The following is a 23,638-nucleotide window of genomic DNA, read 5'->3' as shown; positions in this document are numbered from 1 at the left end:
CCCAAGTGGCTCAGACTGCAGATGTGCCACCACCCATTTTTAAGCTCTTAACATCCCTGTCCTTACCAGAAAGTCCCATGTCCCAGGACTCTGAAGCAAGAAGGATCTGGGACCTTGGGCTGGTTCCACACCCTCTCGTACTTCAGAGCCCTGGTCTATGGAGTGACAGTCATGGTACCTCCCTCTGGAGCTCCTGGAAAGATCAGTGAGCTAGTGCATGGACGTGCTTGGTCACTGTGACAAGAACCTAGAAGACGCAAAATAAATGATAGTTGTTTCCAAAAAAAATCTAATACGTAACAAAACCACCAAAAAATTGTCTAATCCTCTACCCCTGGAGGAGATTAAAGGCTCCCACAGCTGTCTCACTCATGTGACGCTTATCCAACCCCAAATGCCCGCAGGGACTCAAACCAGGATGCTGTGCCAAACCCTGAACTTCAGCCCCAGGGCAAGGGAGGACGGTAAGCAGAGCCAGTCTGGCCAGCAGGCAGCTGGTCAGTGTGGAGTCCAGGGGCTCCCAGGGTGCTGTGCACACAAGGGTGAGGACAGGCCACAGCAACCAGGAAAGAGCGGCCCGCCTGCCCGTCCGTCCGTCCGTCAGGCCAGGGCTCTGGAGTAAGCCGGCAGGGAGGGGTTCCAGGGGCTACTGGCTCTTCCCAGCAGGAACAAGCAAGTGGCTACAATGACAACGCAGGGCGAAGCTGCCATTGTTCACAGGGACACCAGAGGTGAGTCACTGCGCCATTGTCCACCCTCTATCGGCAGGAAGCAGCTGGACTGACCAATACGCCCAACGCAGGAAACCTCAACCTCCTCGGGCCCCTCCCTGTTTAGACACCCAGCATCCTGCCTGGCTGTCCCCTAGAGACTCCTGATCAGCCCCAGGCATCCATTCTGAACAGACAGCCCCATTTCCTGCCTCCACGTTTCTGAGGCAGAACACAATCGGCATTTTAGAGACTCCCCTAAGAGCAAAGAGATGGTGTCTCCTGGCTGATGTCATCTGGGAAGAAGGGCACAGGAACATGAAAACAGCCAATAGATAGAACAATGAGATTGCATTAATTCAGAAAAGACATCCTACGTGGCAAGAAGGTAGTTTTCCCTAGACTAATGCCCGAGCAGGAGGACACTACCCCAACACCACAGCACATTGGGTCAGAACAAGACCCTCCCGCCTCTGGAAAGGAGGGTTCTTCCCACCTTCCTTATCCACAGACTGAGACTGCTGAAGGTAAAGGTCCCTTCCCCTCAGGATTCAGAACCAGCTCAAACAGCAGGAGGTAGGGTGTGGCCTCAAGTCCGTCCCCCCCAACTTGGGTCCCATCTCCAGCACTTACTAGCCATGTCTCCAGAGTGCACTCTACTTAACATCTTTCACTGAAGGTCTGTTCAAGTGTCTATGAAAGACAGGTAACGTAAACTAGTGAGGCCAGTGTAGGCAGGTCCCTACACTGTGAAGACCAAATGATCCAGCGCTCCAGTGGCAAAAGCAGGTAAAACTCAGTGAGTTCAAGGACAGCCTAGTGAGTTCCATGCCAGACAGGGCTATATAATGATGTCTTGTTTCCAAAACTAACAAACAAACAAACAAATAATAAATAAGTGATCAGGAAAACCAGGGCCAAGCAAGTAGGGGTTGGGGTTCAAGTCTGACCAGTTGTTCCCCGCCCCAACCCCAAGCAAGCAAACTCAGGGTGACTACAAGTTACCAGCTTCAATCTTCATGTGTGTGTAACTCCCTCTGTGTTGAGGTCTGAACTCTATACAGAACATACCACTGGGCCCTGAATATATCCATGGCTATCTGGGACCCATCCAACTCTAAACCTTAGCATGCAGGGCTGGGCATGGGGCCACACACACCTGTAACTCAGCACCTGGGAGACAGAAAGCAGGAAGATCAGGAGTTCAAGGTCATCTTTGACTACACAGTGAATTCAAAGCCGGCCTGTTCTTTTCAGGAGTCAGTCTCTGTCTCTGTCTCTGTCTCTGTCTCTGTCTCTCTCTCTCTCTCTCTCTCACACACACACACACACAAAACAAAACAAAACAAAACAAAACAAAACAAAATCTGAGGATGAGGGTAAGAAACATCCCAGCGTTGGGAGGAAGATATGGGACCAAGGCTGCCCAGAGTTTCAGGAGGCCTCTCGAAGAAGGTACTTGGTAAGTGACAATGATTAACTCAGCAGAACAAAAAGCAACTTCAGGAAGGCCCACCCCAAACTTCCATCCTCCCTAGAGGAAATCTTGCTTGAGGAAAAGGTCTTGGGACTGAGCCACAACCTAAAGGGAGTGACAAGTGCTGAGCTGGTCCCGGCTCTGCAGCCCCACCTAGGTTCCCTGAATTCAAGCAGTCTCTCCTGGGTATGGACCTGATGCTGGACAGCTGCACCTCATGCGCACTGGTCTCCAAGCTGCCACGACACCCCTTCCACAGGAAGTGTGTGCACATCTTCATCCCAGCTGTAGCACATGGCCTCACACCAGGCAGATGACGGACCAGGGTGTTCTGACCTGCTGATCCATGGCCACTTTCTTTGACCTCATCTTGTAACTTATACTGAGTATGACTCATGGTCTGCACCCTATGCCTAGCTCCTCCTCCTTGTCTATCCCAGCCTGTACTGGATGGGAAGAAAAGGCTAGGCACAAGAAAATACGGTGACAGCATTAAGGACAGGGAAAGGACAAGGAAGGATGGAGACACAGTTCAGACTAGACAGTTGAAGATGACCAGAGGACACAGGAGCTGGGCAGGTAGGCTCAGGAGGAAAGATGGGGCTGGAGCAGGCCCAGTGACCCCCCCCCGCCCCATGTTGACCTGCTGGTTCCTGCCACAAGGGCTCTCTCTGATGAGCTAGCAAGAGGCAGGTCCTACAGGTTCGACCAGCTGGGTTCCAAAGCTCAAAGCTGGGCTTCAGGGCAAATGAGAAGCTGAGGCTATGTCCTAGCCCCACCCCGGGAACCCTGTTTGAACTTGTTCTTTCTCAAAAACTTGCCACCCTTGAGGGCTCTAGGAATTAGGAATTTGGAATTCTTCCTGCTCTCTAAAGCATACAGTAAAGCTTTCCAGTTCACGCCAGATGAAAAGCAAACCTCTGTTGGAGGCAGACTGGGCCTGGAGCACATCTCTCCTAAGGTGGGCAATTCAAGTGGAAGAACTTGCAAGGCTGAAAGGACCTTAGTGACCAGATACAAAGCCCTGGGGTCACAGTAAGGCCCGGGCTCAGATAGAGGAGTCTCAGATGGGCCTGAGGTCATACAGCCGGTCGAGGTAGACGGGCACCAAAATGCGGCCCGTGCCCACCAGGCCTGTGCCTTTTCTGGCCAAGGCGCTTCAGGCTGGTTCTTTTCACCCAGGAACACTTCCCAGAGCACAGTACATGGTCTCACACAGCTCATCTCTCCGGACTCTCAGAAAATCAGGACTTTGAACTAAAGCCCAAGATCCCCCAGGCCTTTTGACACGGGTTAATAGCTGTAAGAGGAGGCAAGCTGAAAGGCGGCGGAGAAAAGAGAGTGGAAGGTCCAGCAGCAGCGAGGAGGATGCAGGGCCGCTCTGCTGGGAGGACCACAGGTTCGACACACAGCCCCACCCCCCAGGCAGAGGCAGGGTGGGTGGGAAGGTGAACTGTCTGGGGCTTCCACAGGTCCCCACACATCATGTGATTACCAAACCTCTAAACAGCGAAGGCCTCCTTGGGCTCAGAGCCCTGTCCTTACCTGGAAAGTAGAAACTTGGGAATCCCCCAGGCTTGAATTTACAGTGTAACCTCTGAGAAGTTAATAAGCCCCTCTGAGCCTCGTGTAAGCCTTCTAAAACAGATGCCAGGCACCTCTCTGGTACACATAAGGTACAGCGGAAATGGCCAGTTATTCATGTCACTGAGCCTGGCCTGATATTTAACTCACATCATGTCACTTTCTAAACACCCTGGGGGCAGCTTGTCCACCATGAGGTCAGAGAATGCATTTGTGGGACTTTATGAACACATCCCCCTGGGTTGTAGGTGGGCTAACCTAAGGGTCTGTGTCTGCCCACAGTACCCCAAGATCCAGCTAAGCCTTGAGTCTATGCCACTCTGTGAAATCTCTGGGCTCCTGCAGAAGGCTGCCAGACCCTTGACCCCCAGCCCTTCCCCGCCAGCTTTCCTCTGCTGTTCATCAATGTTCTGCTTGGCTCCACAGCCTACTTGCAAGCTCTGGTGATGTCACCTGACCCTAGCCATGCTTCCACACAGGCCAGGAAGGAAGGGGGTGTCTTCCATGAGTCACAGGTGAAGAAACTGTCTGGTAGACTGGGGCTGGTTCTCATGGTGTCTGAGTGGTGATTTGCTGAGCAGAGTGAATGAGAGGGCATGCTAAGGGTTCTAAAGGACAGGGGTAGAGGGCATGCTAAGGGGGCTACAGGACAGGGGTAGAGGGCATGCTAAGGGGGCTAAAGAACAGGGGTAGAGGGCATGCTGAGGGGCTACAGGACAGGGGTAGAGGGCATGCTAAGGGTTCTAAAGGACAGGGGTAGAGGCATACTGAGGGGGCTACAGGACAGGGGTAGAGGGCATGCTGAGGGGGCTACAGGACAGGGGTAGAGGGCATGCTGAGGGTTCTAAAGGACAGGGGTAGAGGGCATGCTAAGGGGGCTAAAGAACAGGGGTAGAGGGCATGCTGAGGGGTCTAAAGAACAGGGGTAGAGGGCATGCTAAGGGTTCTAAAGGACAGGGGTAGAGGGCATGCTAGGGGTTCATAAAGGACAGGGGTAGAGGGCATGCTAAGGGGGCTACAGGACAGGGGTAGAGGGCATGCTTGGGGTTCTAAAGGACAGGGGTAGAGGGCATGTTAGGGGTTCTAAAGGACAGGAGTAGAGGGCATGCTAAGGGAGCTACAGGCAAAGGAGTAGAGCCTGGAGCGCAGCCTTCCCATATCTGACACTAAATACCGAATAGGTATTCCAGTTTTGGGGTGTCACGTAACGTAAGAGTCATAGCCTCCTCCTTCTCCCCTTCCTAGCCCCCCTCATTGCCACTGCCACCACACACTGCTTCCCACATGCCAGGCAGACGCTGTGCCTATTAACTCAGTAGCTGAAGGTGGGGTGACCAGGTCCTTTAGTATCCCCACTTTACAGATAGGGAAAAGGCCTCATCTAACCTCCCAGGTCACAGGAGGACTGGCAGGGCCAGGTCATGAACAGGGTCTGCGATGTCACTGGGTGGCTAACTAGACATTAGCAGGCTTAAAGGACACCTGGACTGGACCCCTCCCTCACAATTAACCTGAACTGCAGGGTTTGGGTTTTTTATTTATTACTGGTCAAAAGAATGGGATGTAAGTCAGATCGCTGGCCCTAGGTAGAGATGTGACATCCTGAACTGCCCAGGTCATTAACAGGTAACTATCCTACCCTGGCTCTAGAAGCCCTAACTAAACCTTATAGGACTACTATCTAGTGGGAGGCTTTACATACCATCACCCTCTCAATAACAGCCAGTTCAGATGCATCTGTCATTCTGAACCAGCACAAAGCTCTTCAGAAAAAGCTGCTTGTTCTAGAGCAGTGGTCCTCAACCTTCCTAACACTGCGGCCCTTTAATACAGTTCCTCATGTTGTGGTGACCCCCAATCACAGAATTATTACGTTACTACTTCATAGCTATAATTTTGCTACTGTTATGAGTTGTGATGTAAAAATCTGATATGCAGGATATCTATCTGATCTAGGACCCCTGTGAAAGGGTTGATCGACACCCCCAGAGGGGTCGTGGACCACAGCTTGAGAACCACTGTTCTAGAGAATAGAAAAAGGTATGAAGAGCGTCTCACATGGAGAGCAGCACAGCGATTCCAGCGTTGGCCGTTGTCCATGTCACCCCAAGAATGTGCTCGGCTCTGCAGCGGTCCCTTTGGCCGCTGCCCACCTTCCCCTTCCCACTCTCCTCCACCCCACAATCACTCTACTCCACGTGTCTCGTGGGAATTCTTCCCAAGCGGATCACAAGGACTGGGAGCTGGGTGGAGGTGACAACGCTACCCCAGCCCTGCAGTGCCTCTCCGTGGAGCCTGTCACCTCCGGACCACCCTGATCTACCAAGCCACAGGACCCCAGGCAGCCCTTGGTGCCCTAACAGCACAGCTCAGATCTGCTGGAGAGGCCCCCTCGGCACGTGTTCCGGGATTCATCTGCCTTCGGCCTCCTCCGGGCAGGGATGAGACCAAAGGGAGGCAGAGAGGCCCAAATAATCCCACAGGATGTTCTGTTCCCACTGCCTCGGAGTACCAGAACAGATGGACAGGGGAATCTCTGAATGGCTAACCAAACACAGAAGGCTAACTAGATGAAAATCAGCCTGAAACAGAGTCAGAAAAGAGCCTGAGGGAGAGGGAAATGCCCCAAACCCAGCTCCTTCCCACGGACAGCTTCGGGCAGCATGGCCTGGTGTGGGCCTCTCAGTTCCTCCAGGTTACAAAACTACAAGGTTTTTAGTTCGTTTTTGAAAGATTTACTTCGTGTCTATGAGTGTCTTGCCTACATCTATGTCTTTGTAGCACCTCCTTATGTAGTACCCACATAGGCCAAAAAGGGTGTTGGATCCTGAGACTGCTGAGCAGCTTTCATATGGTTGTGAGCTTTTGTGTGGGTGCTGGGAACCTAACCCGGGTCCTCTGCGAGAGCACCTTGTGCTCCTAACCACTTAGCCATCTCCCCAGACCCCAAACTACAAGGTTTTTCCTCCATGGATATCAAGAGAGAGACTGCTGGATTCACACGGACTCACTCCCCACGGAAAGTGGGTAGACACCCTGGGAAATAAAAACCAGACAGATAAATGATCAGCTCCTCTTGTCATTTTTCCTAAGGTGCTTTGATTAATAGGCTGCTTGTCACAACCTCCCTCTACCAACTCGAAGGCTCAGCTTTATCAGGATGGGGTGGCAGTGAGGAAAATTTGCAATCCTTCTAGGAGGGCACACTGTCCAAGTGACACCCATTAGGAAGCCCATGGCTCCTGGCCGGAGCTGGTAGACAGTCGAGCTTGGCAGGCCTTGTCTGCTATTTTATTCTTATCATCATTCAAAGTGAAGTTATCTTCACCTTTGACGCTGTCTTCCATAAAACCATCCTTTTGTAAAGGTGAAGGTTCCTTATCCCGGAAGTTTACAACTCGTTCTGGTGTGCAAACAGCAGTCGTGATGATACGGTCCCAGCCCTCCAACCCACCCCGAGCTGGAGGCCAGAAGGCTGCAAACCCATTACACACTGGAGTGTGTCCAAAAGGGAACAGGCACAGAGATGAAGTTAGCCAAGAGGCAGCTGAAGGCACTGGCCAGCAGGCCAGGGGAGTGGATGTCAAATATTCCCAGAGCTGTCTCACGGACCACAGAGCCAGCTTGCTCTCCCAGGTCCTGGCAACCGAGCAAGGCCAAAGGACAGTGTTCCAAATGGAGAAGCTGAACTCCAGAGCTGCCCGGCAGCTAAAAGGAGCCCCCAGCTATGGAAATGCCAAACCCAGATTGGACTCCAGTGTGGAGGACACAGACAAGATGAGCTAGAAAGACCCTTGGATTTTCTTAGACACTCAATGTCTTCCTCTGGCCTCTATATACACATGTGCATTTAGCACACACACATACATCCCCCCCCCCTCTCTCTCTCACATTCACAAATTTAAAAAAAAAAATCTCTTAAAAAGAAGTTCAAGGTAGGATAGAGAGATGGCTCAGGGGTTAAGAGCACTTATTCCTCTTGCGGAAGACAGGATTCTGTTCCTGGTACCCACATGGCATCTCAACCATTTGTACCCGCAGTTCCAGTGGATCCAATGCCCTCTTCTGAACTTTGAGGACATCAAGCACACATGTGGTTCACATACATACATGCAGGTTGGCAGGCAAAAAAAAAATCATGCACATAAAATAAAAATAAATCTAAAAAAATGTGGGGTTTTTTTGTTTTGTTTCATTTTGTTTTTGTTTTGTTTTGTTTTTTGTTTTTTTGTTTTTTAGTTCAAGGACATTCTCAGCTACAAAAGTTCAAGGCCAGCCTGGACTACCTAAGACTGTCTCAAAAAAAAAAAAAAAAAGAGCTAACTTGAAGTGATAACATGTTACTTGTAGTTGTAGCTACTCAGGAAGCTGAGGCAGGAGGATTGCTCAAGCCTGGGAGTTAGAGACCAGTCTGGGTAACAGTGCAAGCCCGACTTAAAACAACAACAAAACCAAGCCCGGCACTTAAGTGTTCATGAAAGTATAATCTATGAGTGAAAAGACAACTCAACTCCGCCTGATAACTGATGAGCAGACAACAGACTCAAAACGTGCTCTTTCCACCGCTAGAATTCTCTGCGGCCAGTTGGGGTAGAGACACGGTTCAATCCTCAGTATCACAAAAAGAAAGCAAATAAAACTCTGACACGTGCTAGGACTTGGATACCTGAAAACACGACCCTAAGTTAAAGACGCCAGTCACAAAATACCACATACTAGACGACTCCATCTAGAAGAAATACCCGAGCAGGCTGCTGTAGAGACAAAGGGCATGCATGCTGCCTGGTGCTGGGACTGGGAATCAAGCTGGGAAAGGATGTGAGGGACTGCTAATGGGATTCCTTTCCCAGCAATGAAAATGTCCTCCAAGTGAGAGTGATGATGGTCACAAAGCAGAATATGCTAAAAACACTGAATTATACACTTAAGACGGGTAAGTTTTTATGAAAGAGAATTACATACGAATAAAGCAAACCAGCTGGCTCTCTTTCCTAATTTCAGTACTTTATGGGGAATGTGATAAAGGACAGAGACTATGGAGTTCATTAAGGGAAGGCAACAACTCACTACCTCTTGCCAGAGTCCAAGATGTCAGTCACTCGTTCAACAAATACGTATTGAAAACATAAGCCATGCAGTGCCCTACCTTGGGGGTCAGCGGTCTGTGGGCCCAATCTAACCCACTGCCAATTTTTGTACAGCCTGCAGGCTAGGAATGGTTTTTATATTTTATAAGATTGAAAAAAAAAATCAAAAGCAGAATAGTATTTCATGACATGTGGAAATTATATGAAATTTACATTTCAGTATCCATAAATAAATATAATGGGAACTCAGCCATGCTCATTCACTGGTGTATTGTCTGTGGACACTTTTGTGTGACAAGGGCAGAGTTGAAGAATTGCAACAGGGACCATATGGTCTGCAAAGCCTAAGATATTTATAAGAAGGTTCTTACAGGCAAAGCTGCCCACCCCTGTGCTAGACGGGAGAGATTTGTGCGCGCGCGCGCGGGGGGGGGGGGGGGGGGGGGGGGGGGGGGGGGGGAGACAGTCCAGGTCTCCCTCTCTTCTCAGACACTCACAGTGCAGTGAAAACTCTAGGGATCTGAGAACTACGCTGATACGCTGATGAGTATAAAGCCGCCAATGGAGACACATGCAGCCATGCAAGAAGACATCTACAGCCCATGAGTGCAGAGAACACAGAGACCCCCACCCCCCGCACCAGAGTCAAGGAAGACTTCCACCGCAGAAGGGATTGCCTGTGAATAGGGGGAGTTGGAAGGAGTCACATGAGCAAAGGTCTTGAGGAGAAAGAGCTCTGGCTCTCAGAAAGGCTACTAGGAGGGTCCGAGTACAGGGGGAGGGCTGGGCTTGTATGACAGCTGCATCCCTCCCCCGCCATCCCAACTCCCTGGGGAATGTGATGGAGGTCTGAGAGTTGGTGGTGTCAGACCCCTGTGCCAGATGACCAGCCAGGAAAGGTGGGAGAATGGAGCAACTGACACTGTGTACTGATCACCCAACCAAGTGCCCGCGGCTCGCCTCCTGGTATCATGCAGGACAGAAGAAAACGATGCTCTTTTGTCTTGAAGGAGAAACGACCAATGGAAAGGCGAAGTGCTCACAGCACCTCATTATCCCTAGAAAGCAGGTTCTTCCCCTACAACAAATGCCTGCACCATGCATCTACGGTGCTGGTGCTTTGGTTTGGATCTCCAATGTCCCCCAGAGGCCCATGTGTTGGGGAGGCTTGGAGCCCAGACTATGCACTAGTAGAGACAAAACCAGCTGTACTAGGAGACCTAGTGGAAAACAGCAGGCCACAATTGGGGGAGGTCCCCTTGCAGGACATATTCTAGGGCAATCTGTCCTCTCTCTGCTTCCTAGCCCTCCCAAGAGGAACAGCTTTGTTCAGCCACATGCTCCTTGCCATGATACGCTATCTTGTCAGAGACTCAGAAGAAACAGAGCTGGCTGATCACAGACCAAAACCACAAGCCACAGAAGAATGTTTCCCTCCACCAGTGTTTTCACATGGCAAAGGAAAGCTGACAAGCGTGCCCGGTAGCCACAGCCTGCTCCCTCCTTCCAGAGATTTCCACCTCTGCCTCCACATGCTTCCCACCACCATGCCACGGCCTGCCCTGGCCCTTCTTGCTCCCTTCCTCCACCCCACTCGCCTCCCTGCGCTGATGGATGTGCGGTTAGTGTCTCTGGACTCTGTGACGGGGGAGGGGAAGAACTGAGAATCCAGTCGCCTTGTTAATGCTTCACTCAAATGCCAGCATGCTTCAAGGATCACTAGGCCTCTGAAGAGAGGAAAGACAGAACAACACACACACACACACACACACACACACACACACACACACACACACACACACGCATGCGCCACAGGAAATTGGAAAAAACAATCTCTCCCAAAAGCTCAACTATCACTTGTCCTCAGAGAAGAAGGCACTAGTGTATCCATGACCCCAAAACAGGGTCTATCAAAGGAATCTCTAGAAAGCATAAAATCTCTTGGAACTAAAAAATTTGCTAATTAAAAGCCAGGCAGTGCTGGCGCACACCTTTAATTAACCCCAGCACTCAAGAGGCAGAAGCAGACAGAACTCCGAGTTCGAGGCCAGCCTGGTCTACAAATCGAGTTCTACAACAGACAAGGTTGTACAGAGAAACCCTGTCTTGAGAAACAACAACAACAAAGCTAATCAAAATGAGAGAGCAGCAACAGGATACTCTCCTACCCTACAAAGGTCCTGGGTTCGATACCAAGCAGCCCTCCCCATCTTCCCCCGGAAAAAAGGCAGGAAGGTAAAGCTGGAAAAAGATTTCCATGAAGCCTGGGGAGATGGCCCAGGGTGTAAAGCACTTGTCACCCAAGTGTGAGAGCCTGAAGAGTTCATGCCCCAAAACCCACAACACAGGCTTGTGAGCCCAGCACTCCTACAGCAAGATGAGAGGCAGAGGAGAAAACACCACCACCAGTGTGCCGGGCTGACCTGGTGAAACACCACCACCAGTGTGTCCCTGACCTGGTGAAACACCATCAACAGTGTGTCCCTGACCTGGTGAAACACCACCACCAGTGTGTCCCTGACCTGGTGAAACACCATCAACAGTGTGTCCCTGACCTGGTGAAACACCACCACCAGTGTGTCCCTGACCTGCCACCAGCAGCAGCAAACAGAGCACCTGTCTCAAACACAGCAGCAGGAAGGACTGAACTCTGCACACACAGCTCATGCACGAGCCCTTGCATGCTCCTGATCTCTCGATCTCTCTCTCTCTCTCTCTCTCTCTCTCTCTCTCTCTCTCTCTCATACACACACAGACACACACACACACACACACACACACACACTCACGAAAGGAGGAGACTAGAAACAATTTTTTAATTTAACAATCTAGGAGATTTACTGTCCAAATTCAAAAAACAAGAGAAGGAAATCATCAATGAAGCGATGCAAGAAAATTTCCCTAAACTAAATAATGAAAGTTTCACAACTAAAAGAATCTAGAATGCCTAACACACTGGGTGAGAGATGATCCACATAAGGCAAGTCATGGTGGTATTTCACAAAACATCAGACTCCAGAGAGAAAAGTCATGCCACCTACAAAGGATGAAAAGCATAATGGTACTTAACTTTCTGACAGAAACCCTAAATTTCAAGGAAAAATAAGCAACGCTTTACATATACACACACACCACACAAACACCACACACACACACCACACACACACCACACACACACCAGCTTCCAGCATACACTAAGCTAATATCAACATATTATATATGCAGAATAAATAGCTAGTTCAGATCTGCATGTCCCACACCATTAACAAGAGCACCTACTACATGACACATGACATCACCCTGTGCACATTTGCCCCTAGTGATAGAAATGGCAGATCACTTACTCTCTCCCAACTCCACGGCAGAGACAGTGTCTTCTCCTCCTCCCTGCCCGCAGCCCACCATGCAGAACTGAGTGGGCACAGGAGTGGAGGCTGCACGTAAAAGGAGGATGCAGAGGTTTTCAGTTACGAGGAAAAAACATCTGAACTGAGTCCTCAAGGATAAGTAAGGAAGACAGGCAGTGGTGCCATGGGCAGCGGGAATGGGTGCAGGGGCTCGGGGTCTTGGCATCATCCATCAGTCTGCTGGCCACAGACAAAAGTTCTGGTTGACATCTGAAACTGAGCCGGGTCACCATCAGGTGCTTCCTCGGTCACTTCCCACTGTATGTATTTGTTCGCTCATTTGTTCTTGGGACAGGGTCCCTCTCTGAACCCAAACTCACCAGCCTGACAGGCTGGCCAGCTGCCAAGGGATCCTTCCGTCTCCACCTCCCCAGCAACGCACTTCCAGATGTGCACTGCCACAGCTGGCTTTTCCCTGGGTGCTCGGGATCAAACGCAGATCTTCAACTTACATGGCAAGCACTCAAGCCACTGGGCCATCTCCCCACCCCACTACTTGGGGTCACTTTAATTATCTTTTCTGGAACAATGTGACAAAGGAAATTCAACCAGGTTAGGCATTGTGACTCATGTATACCATCCCAACACTGAGGCAGGAGGATTACCTGAAAGCCAGTCTGGGTTACAGTGTAAGACCTTGTCTCAAACAATCAAAAATAGAGGGTACGGCCTCTAAGTAGGACACACGGGGACACTGAGGCAAAAGGCTGGCTCTGGGTGTGATGGACAATTCCTGGAGCAGCCCAGCAGCACTACGGGACACAGGCCACCATGAAGCCATTGCCCTAAAGAGAAAGGGTGAGCTAGACCTCCCAGGAGACAGGGGCCTGGGGCAGGCACCTAGTATGGGCTGGGGCAGAAGGTCCTGTACTTGGTCCCTCTCTCCCACCCATAAAAAGGCTAGAGCTTTAAGGCTTGGAAGGGTGCCAGAGCAGAAACTGAGAAGGATGACAAATATAGGCTGCGCTATGACCAGTGTGTCAGGGCCACCTCTACCCCTGCAGCCCTGCCTGGCCAGCCTGGATTTTTACTTGCTGGGTTTCTGCATCAGGAGACATAGTCAAGGGTGAGCAACAGTCTGGCCCCACACCACTCTCAACTCAAGTTTAGGGCGCCAGCTCGGTAGACAGCACCTGCCTGCCCGTCTGCCCACAGCCACCGCGTAGTTACAAGTCTAATGTGAAGATTTCTCTGGAGCTGCTGGCAGTGGTGCCAGTGAGGTTGTTGGGATTGTTGTTTTCATATTTGAGTGTGGGTGTGTGTGGGGGGGTTACGTGAAAGACGGAAGACAAAGTTTGTGGGAATCGTTTCCCTTCTTCCATCTTGCGGAGGTCCCCGCGAGTGAACTCGGCTCTTTGGGCGTGGCGGCTTTCACCTGCAGAGCCCTCTTGTCAGGCCGGTTCCTGAACGAGCAGCAAAGTCAAGGACAGGGTCACTTTGCTCTGTGGCTGGGAACCGAGGGATCTGGGAAGCCAGGGAACAGTCTTTCCCGAGGTAGTAACTATTACTTCCAGCTTGCACAGCAACACCAAGCCCTCGGGCTCCGGGTCCTGTTGACAGCGCACACTCAAAGTGGGGACACTCTTGCTCGGCGGGAGAAGCCAGGCCTGGCCTGCGTGGCCGGGAGCCGTGGCAGGACCTTCTCCCTTCCCACCACCAGTTCCCTGCGTTGCTCCTGATAACGACACAGCCGGCCTTTGACTTCCACAGTCTAAGCAGCGCACTGCAGTGCCTACTACACACTCCATCTCCCCAGGTTCTCTCTTCTTCGCACATAACAAATGGGTAGACTGAGTCACAGAGTAAAATCCAGGATAGCGGAGACCCTACCACTGTCAGAAACTCTCAGGTCTAATCAGTCAATGGGCAGCTGCTGGGGCGACTCCAAATGTGAACCCAAACATGTCCCTCTGGGCCTGGGATGGTGTGTACACAAGGGGGGACACACACTGTAAAAGTGAGTGGGGTGCCACGTATGAGTGTGTGTATGAAGTCAAGGCAGAGGCTAGTGAGGGCATGTGTGAGTGAGTGTGCATGTAAACCTGCACACAAGTGTAAGACACACAATGGATCTAGTCCCCTCTCCTTTAAGACAGCTAATTCAGACACCAAGGTTTATGGTCAATATAAGTGTAACAAACCCCATAACTGGAAACCCAATCCCACCTCCCCTACCCCAGTCCCTCCCCCCACCCCACCCCACCTAGGCAGTTCCCCTCACTAGGCTAAGTTCTCTCTCTGGCTCCTCCCTCAGCCTCACTCTCTGACCTCCATTTTTCCACCCTGGATCACTTTCTTTAAAGGGAGAAAACTCTCCTTGCTTCCTCAGGGAGTGATAAATACAAGGATTACAGGGAGACATTCGGTGATCTGAAGGCCTCAAAAACAAAGGGATGATAAAATGCGGGGTGTTTAGAGGCCGACTTCACTTGGAACAGAGGGAGGCCCTTCCCTAAGGAGGGCAAAGCAGGCAGTGATCTCCGCTTGCCTGCCTGGGGTGAGAGCTCAGGGCCAGCCCAAGTCGGTAGCAGAAAGCCCTGGTCTCTAAACAGCAGGGCGGTGGGTCTGCGGAGTCAAACACAAAGACTTAGGGGGAGGGGGCTGTCTGCAGAGGGGCACAAGTTCCCCTTCCCAAGCAGCCTCCCCCATCTGGAACCCATCTGTCTTTCCTTCCACCAAACCAGGGCGAGAGGAGGGCTGTCCCTCGTCGTCGTTCTCCGCCCCCCCCCCCCCCCCAGAGAGCTGGAGGAGCCCAGGGGCAGGCGCAGAGTCAGCCTGACCTGTGACCCTCAACAAGCGCGCCCTTTGTCCCAGAGCACAAACTCAGACTGACCCGCACCTTTGGGTCCTTAGACGCCCCAGCCTCCTCCTCAGGAAAACGGAGAGCAAGTCGTGAGGAGGGAGAGGGGTGGGCACTCTGAGCGCCTGAGAAAGAACAGTCCCTATTGCATCACAGCCACAAACGTAAGGCAGCTGTCGCTCCTGTGTCCAAATTCCCCCAAGGGCTGCCCTCTCTCCCGCCAGAAAAGCTACAGCCTTCTGGCTGGGTGTGGTGGTCTATGTCTTTAATCCCAGCACTCAAGGAGACAAAGGCAAGCAGAGGGATAGACAGCCAGTGCCACACAGTGAGACCCTGCCTCAAACAACAAAAGCTATAGCTTCTAGAATGGCCTTCAAGGCCCTAGGATCCCAGCCCAGTGACCTTCCCTGGGTTCATGTTCCTCCAAGATAGATGAGCCTCTAACAGTCTCAAGGACTGGTACCTCAGGGCCTTTATACTACCTGGCCTCCTCTGCCCTAGAGTGTTCCCCTCTCCCACGTTACCCACAGGGTTCAAATCCCTTTCTTCCATCTTTCCTCAAATGGCCCTCTTCATGACTCTCTATCCCCCTGACCATCTCACACGCTACCTAGTTAACTTTCTCCATGGCATTTGTCACTGTCCAATCAACTGTGGATTTCTACTCCTACAGTCTGTCTCCTCCACCAAAACACAAGTTTGTACAAGCAGGACTTTGCTGCACTCCCGAAACTCCGAGCCCTGAACAGTGACTGGCCCAGAAGAAGTCTTCAGTCCTCTGGAGTGAATGAGACCTAGGCAGGACATCTAGTGTTAGCCAAGCAAAGGTGAGGATGGAAAACACATCCTAAGCCACTGTCACACACAAGTTGTGCTGCTCATGAGGTTCCACAACGTTCTAAAACAGAAACAGTCTTCACTCTAGCCACACTCAGGGTCACTACCAAGAGGTGACAAGATGGGGTATAGGAATACCATCTGGAGCTTGACACTGTGATGAACCCTACAGAAATGGAAGGCTCTGAAATGATTTCTCAGCCTCGTCCCCAGCCCCAGCTTTCAGTCCCCTAGCTGGGACCCCAGAGTGCTAAGAGGAAATCACTGAGACCCAGAGCCACACAGTCCCTGCCTCTAGGAATCTAGTATATTACATTCAATTCACTCCTGAATTCCCAAGACCTCAGACCTCCCGCCTGCACACTGTATCAAAAAGAGAACAACTCTTAGTGAACAACTCACACCAATAAACCATGCAGAGAAGACAGGTGGATGACATAAAAACTCCAATAAAATATCAGTATGCTGACAACAGCCACCACGGGTACAGCTGACAAAAATTCTAAGTAAGCAGCCTCCCTCTACTTCTAAGGTTCCACACCACCTAGAAACCAAAAGTACTGGGGAATTAAAATGTTTCTATGTCGAACATGTCCAGACTTCCTCCTTGCCATTACTCGCTCTACAATACAGCATAAGATACTTATATTGTGTTGAGTACCATAATACAATTCATAATCCAGCCTCAAGTACCGGAGAAAAGCACTTTGGCCTGCAAAGGGTTCAGACATTTGCTGGGGAAGAGGTCAAGTCATACGTAACCTTGAAACAATTCTAAATGGATGAGAAAAATGTGTAGATTGTATGCAGATACCGCCAGTCTACACAGGAGCCCGAGTATCCTCAGACTTGAATGTCCCCAGAGAAGCAGGAACCAGCCCCCACAGACCCAGAGAGGCAACTGTATTTTCATTACTGTCGCATCAAGGGCAAGCGTGTTCTGGATCAGATACAACGGAACTGGTAGAGTCAGCCAAGGGGAATGAAAAACAAGTTCAGGAAAACTCTTTTCAGAATGCATTTTACTAAGAAAGCAGCTGTGGGAGCCCGGCCTGGAGGCTGAGGCAGAAGGACAACTGCAGGCTCTAGGGTGAGGAAGAAGAACAGAGGAAGAGGAAGAGGGGGAGGAAGTAGCCACTGCTGCCAAAGCCCTGGAGATCATGACAGAATGTTCTCTGTCAATACTGACCATAATGATGTTGTCATTTGTATCGCTGTCTTGACTGACATCCTTTGATGGAACAAGTTGGAAGCAGGAAGCAGAATGCTCAGGTTCTAAGGTAGGCCCACCCCACTAGCAGCATGTGGTCTCGGCCACCCTGCTTCACTGCTGAGCTCGCCTTCGTCATGTATAGAGCAGACAGATGGAGCAGAGCACCATGGTTCCCACCTGATGCTGAGCTCATCTTCCCTGGACTCCATTCTCCCAGCCAGCAGTACCTGCTGAGTGACCACTTCCATCAGAGGCCCCTGCAGACACAGTGCATGCAGCAGGGAAGAGCAACCCTCCTCCCGATGCTCCCTTCCAAGTGGGCAGCGACATTTGGAGCCCACATGCATTCTAGCCCCACCCTCCAGGAACATCCGGCCCTCAAATACCATGGCCTTCTCCTTCATGGGGAAGAGGAGAGTGGTCAGTGGAAGGTTTGCAGCTGGCTAATGAAGGCACAGTCTTTGGGACAACACGGGCTTTTCTGGGAAGCCAGCAACCTGCAGAGTCACTGCAGGAAGTCCTACAAAGGAGAACTCCCCTCTCCCTCCCCATTTGGCAGAGAAAGAGACTACAACCTTACTCACAGCAAACTTGGGGGGAGGGGGCATGGCTAAGGGGAGCAGTCAGTGCTGAGTCCCTAGGTCAAGAGTGTTCCTCTCCATCCACCATGCCCGGCTGGGAGCGCTGACAGAAGAGGAAGCAGAAAGCCAGGCGGAAGGGCCGGCAGGAGTCTAGGGCCCCATGCACTCAGTCACCAGATCAACTTTCTCACTTCAGTCTTGCTTTCTACATAGCCCCTGCTCCACGGCCCACCCAGCTAACTCACCCAGGGCCCTTCAACCATGAGGGACACAGTAAGAACAAGAACCAGGCAGGTGCCATGTATTTTCCTAGGCAACAGGCGAGGCTGAGAAGTTACCCCCAAAGTTCCATGAGCAGGAAGGCTGGATGAGATGCTAACACTGGCCCTACCCAGAAGGTTCTTTGGCTTCTGATTCCTCCAGAAGTGGCCTTTCTCTCTTCCATCTCTCTCCAGCCAGGAGCCACCACCCTTCTCAGTGTGGAATATAGCTTGACCTCCCTGCAGTCATCTTAGGAAATGGGAATCAAGGGGAGGAGCTTCAAGGGCCTCTCAGACACGGTTAGCCAACCAATCACAGAGCCCACAGTGTGCGATGCACTGTCCTAGACCTGTGGGTGACAACTCCATGACAGCTCCAGTCCTTGAGGTCCCCAAGGAAGATCCAGGAGACCCAAAGGAGCAGATCAAGGGCAGCACTTCCACCCTGAGAGCCCTTAGAGCAGAACCTGAAAGATGCATGGAGCTCCCAGGCCACATGGTGGGAAAGTGATGGGCCAGTCAGTCATCTCTACTTCAAAGATGCTGTGTGTCCAAATAAGGAGACAACACGACAAGCTGCTGACAAGAGGGCAGTCAGGATGCTAAAGACAAGAGCAGATGGCAGCTGGGGGGGGGGAGCTGCCAGTCGGAAGGCCTGGGGGGGGGGACACTTAGGCAAGGAAGTAGCATGTTCACAGTTGACATGCAGAGGCAAGGAGCACAGTGTGTGTGTGTGTGTGTGTGTGTGTGTGTGTGTGTGTGTGTGTGTGTGTGTGCAAGCAGCACACGGGAGGGAAGGCTGAAAGGCAGATAGGAATCACGGGGCCCTAATTAAGTTGTAAGATTTAGAGTGGAGTACATGGCATTTAAGAGATTACTTCGTACAATGCCACATCCCAAACACGACATCCCTCACCAGCAGACATGGGATTTTATTTAAATCCCAATAGCTAGCCACCTCCCAAGTGCCCCTTCCTCTTAGATGGCTTTAAGTGTGGAAAAGCTTGTCCTGGTCATGGCCCCAATCCCAGTCCCCTGGAATCCCTAACCTGTATCTGTAGGCTGGGCTCTCATTCCCACACATGATGAAGGCTATAAGTTATATGCCCTCCTCCATCACACTTCATAAAAATAATTTCCAGACAAAATGAATGTTCCTAAGACTCTCATCCAGTTCCCACGCCATGTCATTTCCACCCTCCTAGTCACCTTCCTCTAGATGAGTTCGGATTCGCCAGTGTCCCAAGCAGAATTAAGAAATGCAATGCTGAGCTGTATATGGTGGCATATACCTATAATCCCAGCACTTGGAAGACTAAGTCAGGAGGATCAAGAGTTCAAAGCCAACCTCAGCTACATAGTAAGTTTTAGATCAACCTCAGCTACAGAACAAAACTGTTTCAAAATAAACAAGAAAAAAAATATACCCAGTAAGTTTAGATGTAGTCTGAACTCTTATAAGCCAGGCTCTGCACTCAGACCAGTGGTGTTCTTAACATGCTGGGGATATGGCTCACTGGCGAGTATACACAAGGCCCTGGGCTCCAACCCAACAAAAACAAAGCAACAGCAAACACCACCACCAAAAGTCTCCTTAGCTACCAAATGTCACTGGTAGCTTAAATTTTCTTCCATCTATTCTGTTATTCATTCAACAATGCTAAGTACTGGAACTGCCTTATTGCCTTTGTAGTAAAGGGGACAACCACCTTGGAGAGATAAATGCAAAGCCAGATGAAATTGTGGGGGGAACAACATGCTGTTAATGGAGTCTTGTGAGATTTCTTACTGATACATCCACTCCAGTGGGGAAAGGTGGGTGGCTCCAGGGACAGCTGAGGCCCAAGAGGAGTCTTAAAACTACGCAGGGCTCCAGCCATGATGAAGAACAACTAAGACACTAAACACAGGCATGAAACTGCCTCTGACACTGGACCAGGGGCAGCACGGGCCTGAGACTCCTGAGAAGGAACACAAGAGAGGTGGGTCCTATGACCATGAGCTGACAGCCTTGGCTTGCTTTAAGATGGACTCCAAGTGGACTGTGCTTTCTCACCAAGCTGAGGAGACAAAAACTAGAGCTCACACAGCTAGGACTCTTAGGGTGAAATACCAGAGAAAAGGGGACTGAAGGGAAGAATGCAGAAACCTGAAGAGGAACCCCCCACCCCACCCACCCCCAGAGTCCAGTTGATCCCTACATTACCAGGGTGAAATTCTAAATACTGGGAAAAGAACCACTGCCCATCAGTACCCAAACCATCTGTGGAGCACACACATCCAGAGAGACCTCATCCATAGGGCATTCAGTAGAGTCCTCGGGAGGGTGTTGCCCCAGTAGTGAGACTAAATTAGCCCTAGGCTACAGTCTGCTTTAGATCTACCCTTTAAGAAGCTTAAAAGCAAACCTAAAATGTATGAAACTGATCCCAAGTCACTTAAATGCATGCCGGAATAAGGTCCAATACTATTTAAAGAAGTACAACAAAACCCTAGCATCTGTCAATATTAAACTCACACTAACTGGCATCCAATCAACATTTAGCAAGCCCTAAAGAAGTGGAAAGATCAATGGGTACAATCCACAGCAAAATGAAAGACGGTGAGCCTCATAGGCAAGGGGAGACAAAACGAGTTTTGCAGGTATGTTCATAGCAGAAGGGAAACATGAGAGAAGAAACAGAAAAGTTGGGAAAGACTCATATGAACGTCTAGAGGTGGAAATTATGGTGTCTGAGATGAGAAAAATGCCAGAGGGGATTCAGTCACATCAGACACTGCAAAAGAAGAGCCGTGTGCTTGAGACCTGATGACAGAAACTGTCCAAAGGGAAACACAGAAAGGACAGGACAGTCGGCACACCAGCAAGCTACAGACAGTATCACAGCCTAGCAGCCATGTCCCTGGAGTTCCAGAAGAAGCTAAAAGCAACTGTTGAATTTGCTAGAACAATGCTCACAAGCAGACAAATTCAGAGAACAGGAGAGAATTTTGAGACGCTGATGTGACCTTTGAACCCTCAGATTGCTGAGCCACCATGGGGTCAGGCCAGCTGAGATGAAGCCCTGGTGCATCACAGAAGTGACACAAACATCCTACCCATGTAAGTCCTTCCTCCTGCCACCCCTGGAATGAGGGGGCTCTTAAGCCAGGAAGCACGCAAGCATCCCAGCCCCTTACTTTATAGATGAAGGAAATCTAAGGCTAGTCAGGCGTGGTGGTGCATGCCAGTAGTCCTAAAATTTTGGAAACTGAGGCTGGGAGATTGTAAGTTAAAGGCCAACATAGTGAGACCCACTGAAAAATAAAAAATAAAACTAAATAAGGGTTAGGCATGCAGCTTCATGGTAGAATGCCTGCCTAGCATGAATAGAGGCCAGACTTTGATCTCCAGTAACACACACACACCACACACACACACACACACACACCACACACACACACACACACACACACACACACACACACACACACACACACACACTCAGGCTCAGAGAATCAGAGAAGCAAGTGAGAATCCTGGGCTGCTCTGGGCTGCTCTGCTCTGTCACCCTGCACTGCTTTAGGTGACCTCATGTGTGCACATGTGCTTGTCCACTCCAGCTCCCAACAGACAGGTAAGCATACATAAAGGTTCATGTCTGTCATCCAGCCATCAAGGGCTGAGGCAGAGGGATCATGAACGAGGGGCCAACCTGAGCTACATAGTGAGATCTCATGACAAATACGGGGGGGGGGGGGCTGCAAGGGACCCAGTGTCACAGAGAGGGTGCTCCATACTCACCCATGGGTTCTAAGGGAGGCAAGAGGAAGTGAGGCCTAAAGGCAGAGTGATTGCCAGTCAGTCCTCCGTTTGAAAAGGACAGAAACAGTGAGACAGAGAGACAGAGTCTGAACCACTGGCACAGTCAACGGCTGTTACCAGGCAACTCCCCAGGGAGGGATGGGAGTGGGGGGAAGGACATTCCTCCGGCTCCTGAGTCCTGCTCCTTATCAGATTGGCATTGAGCCCTGCACTGTACTCAGCATCCCCTTGACCAGGCAGGCTCAGGGAGGAAAGGGGGAGCAGAAGCCTCTGGAACTTTCCTTCTCCCTATCCTACCCTCCCTCAGGCCCCACTTCCATTGTGGGCTCTGGGTAGGGCAGTGCCACCTCTTGTCAGAGGTTAAGCAAATTCTCGGCTATTCCTGGAGCCTTGATTTTTATCAGCCTTCCATTCTGGTCAATTCTGAGGGGCCAGAGGCCAGGCATGCCAAAGAGAGCTCAGCCCGACCCACCAACCCCAAAATAACCCCACACATGCCTATCTCAAGTCCTTATGGACTAGGTCATTTGGGAACATGTCCTGCAAAGTTGCCCACAGGCCAGAGAGATCACCACACTGCAAGCCTTACTCACCAGGAGCCGGGGTGGGGGTGGGGGAGGGTAGTGAACAGTGCTGAGGAAGAAAAGGAAGAGAACAGTCTAGGATGTGGGGGACACAAGAGACCAAACACAGATAAGGATCAAGAAAGTCTGGCTCCTGGCTCCTCTGTCCAACTGCCCAGGACCCAGGAGAACCAGCCTCAGTTTCCCCAAATGTGAGACCTCCAAGCAGCACATCCCTTTTCCCTCAGCATTCTCTCCAGAGCCTTTGGGAAAGACAATGTGCCTCTCAGCTTCCAGAACCTGCAAAAGGAGCTCCTGACCTGAGGCAGGCCTCTGTCTCCTCCCCACAAACAGTTTAAACCACGAGACTGAGGATGGTTAAATGCAGCCAGTTAGCACTCAGTCCTGGACCAACAGATGCGATCAAGAGCACCTTTTGTTTTAGATTACACATGCAGCATTCGTTCATTCAAAACATAAGAGGAAGTTGATCACGGTGGGATAAGCCCGCATTCCCAGCACTCAGCAAACCTAGGCAGAAAGATTATGATTTCAGACCAGCCTTGTACTATAAGTCAACTGTGATTCCATTTTAAAAAACTAAAATCAACAGAGCCTGGGGTATATAGCTCAGTGGCGGCGTGTGTGCTAAGCATGCATCGAGCCAGGTTCCGTCCCCAGCATCAAAAGAAGGAAAGCACGTAAGTGTCCATCAGGCTCCAAGCAACACAAAAACAGGAAAAGCTCCACTGAGGAGAACCCCAGTCTCTGCTCCTCCGAAAGGACAGAGACCATGCGCATTGAGAGTGATCTGGGGACACAGCAGACGTGTCTCTTGTACATTCATTTATCTGCAGAGGCAGCTAGCCAGGTTAGAGGCAAGGAGGTCTTCTGCGAGCCCCTCTGAGCACGGCTGGCCAGCTGTGTCTCCTTCCATACCTGAAACCATTTTCTTCCTATCTTCATCAACAAACATTTAGTGAGGTCTTCCATGGGGATGGCTCTTCTAATGGAGAGCAGACAGACTGCCATGCCACTCTCCCCAACAGCTGGACCAGGGGTGGTGCCAGACAGCCCAGAGCCATGTTTGCCTTCTGCAACCGACTCCCTCCCCCCACCTCTCTGAAGGTGCGCCAAGGCTTTCTTGGTAAGCTAAAAATCAGAGCCTGCTTTCCCAATCTTCTTCCTTCTTCCAGCAAGGAGCCAGAGTCAAGTTCAGCACACTAGTCCAGGGAGCACCTGGACCTAAAGGAGAAGGGCCCTGCAGCCCACTCACCGGCCACCTTCTCCCCTGACTAGAGTCATTGACCCTCC

General features: G+C 50.9%; 1 protein-coding gene across 7 annotated transcripts in view; it reads right to left on the bottom strand.

The window, feature by feature from the left end:
• The window catches only part of Tspan9 (tetraspanin 9), a 180,664-nt gene that overhangs the window by 141,683 nt on the left and 15,343 nt on the right, over positions 1-23,638 (bottom strand). The window contains exon 1 of one of the 7 annotated variants that reach the window (XM_037204122.1): positions 12,203-12,224. The exons of the other annotated variants lie outside the window; for them this stretch is intronic. The gene's annotated coding sequence lies outside the window, so the exon portion shown is untranslated. Of the gene's footprint in view, positions 1-12,202; positions 12,225-23,638 lie in introns of those variants that run through there. 7 annotated transcript variants of the gene reach the window in all.

This window comes from Peromyscus leucopus, chromosome 3 (genome assembly GCF_004664715.2).
Source record: "Peromyscus leucopus breed LL Stock chromosome 3, UCI_PerLeu_2.1, whole genome shotgun sequence".
NCBI classification, from domain to species: Eukaryota; Metazoa; Chordata; class Mammalia; order Rodentia; family Cricetidae; genus Peromyscus; species Peromyscus leucopus.
This window is presented reverse-complemented; position numbering and strand designations above follow the sequence as displayed.